This window comes from Mastomys coucha, unplaced genomic scaffold (assembly GCF_008632895.1).
Source record: "Mastomys coucha isolate ucsf_1 unplaced genomic scaffold, UCSF_Mcou_1 pScaffold12, whole genome shotgun sequence".
In the NCBI taxonomy this organism is placed as follows: Eukaryota; Metazoa; Chordata; class Mammalia; order Rodentia; family Muridae; genus Mastomys; species Mastomys coucha.
In genome coordinates this window covers 22136070-22137557 of record NW_022196894.1, presented here as the reverse complement: position 1 = coordinate 22137557, position 1488 = coordinate 22136070, and the positions used below count along the sequence as shown (strand labels likewise).

Below are 1488 nucleotides of genomic sequence, written 5' to 3'. Positions count from 1 at the left end.
TTTGACTTTTGAGTTTTTGTCTTTTTTTCTTCTTTTTGAAAAAGAGAGAACTAGGAAAAGTGAATATGAAATTGAGTGAGTAAGGCATATCTGGGAGGACCATGGGAAAGAGATGAATATTATCAAAATATATTGTATGAAAATGTTTTAAATTTTAAAATTTCCATACTTTATTTAACATGCCCCCAGGGAACACTGAGCAGTCCCGAAGGCAAAAGGCAAAGGACAGAGGGCAGGGGGCAGAAGGCAAAAGAATGGTGATAAGCTCCAAAATGACAGCTTCCAAAGTGCTTTGCAAGGATAATTTTTAAGAAAAAAATCTACACTATATACTTACATTGAATTTACTAACACTCCATTGGATGGGATTCTACTAAATAGTTACCAGAAAATTTTAAATGTGGTTTGAATATGCAATACTAATAGTGCTAAAGTAAACAAACATACTTTTTCTATAATAAGTATTGGAGCATTGACTTATGTTTGCATTTTTAATTTTTTATTTATTAAATTTTATGTGCATGAATTTTTGGCCTACATGTATGTCTGCATACTACATACATACCTGGAGCCTGGGGAGGTCAAAAGAGGGTCACAGGTCCCCTGGAACTAGAGTGACAGACATATGAGGCAACATGTGAACGCTGAAGAGTGAGCCAGGGTCCTCTGCAAGAGCAACAAGTTCTCCAAACTGCTGTGCCATCTCTGCTGACTCTGCATGTTTTAAAGAAATCCTCTGAAGCCCAAAGTGCTGGTGTTTTCAGGTAACAGAATCACACTTCTACCCTAACTCTATGTAGTGATCCATCTTTCCCTCCTGCTCCCCTTTAGCCAGAGATCCCCTAGCTTAGTGCTTCTCTGCCATGCACACTTTTCGTGACAGCGGTATTTGAGGTGTAAACTTCAAGGAAAGTCAGTCTCCTGCCTCCGCATTGTCGCCTGGCACCCCAAACTCAGAGGTAGCCCAGATATATCCTCGTACTTGTGTGCTAGGGGCCCACAAAGATATCATTTCTTAACAGCTAGAAAAAGAAAATTCAGACATTGCTCTCTGACCCTCACCAAGGTTCCAATGTCCTAGTCAAACCCTGGCTTGGAATGTTAAGCCATCCAAACTAATTGCCTCCAACATTGTGGGTAGGGCACTGAAGCTCACAGAATGAGAGACTTATCCCAGGACAAGGTCAAGTAAAATCCTCATTCTCAGTCATGTACTACAGCTGAACCACTCCTAGGAATTAGCAAGAGACTGTCTCTACTTTCCCAAAAGATTAGCATAGTGGGCGGTTTACCTAGGATGGGCGGGACCTTAATCTGAGAGTGTGTGTGTGAGAGACAGTCTGCAACATTCAACATTCTAAATTCAACAGTCTACATTCAGCATTCGGACTCGCTCACACTCGGACTAGAACCAGAACTTAGGTGGACTAGGGCTTAGATTCATACAGTCCGTATCCCCCCCCCCGCCCCCCCGGGCCCAGAGCACTT

General features: G+C 42.0%; 1 long non-coding RNA gene across 1 annotated transcript in view; it reads left to right on the top strand.

The window, feature by feature from the left end:
- Window positions 1-296: 296 nt before the first annotated feature.
- The window catches only part of LOC116086357, a 9296-nt gene continuing 8104 nt past the window's right edge, over window positions 297-1488 (top strand). Inside the window, exon 1 of the long non-coding RNA XR_004116885.1 lies at window positions 297-764. This is a non-coding gene — a long non-coding RNA (uncharacterized LOC116086357). The remainder of the gene's footprint in view (window positions 765-1488) is intronic.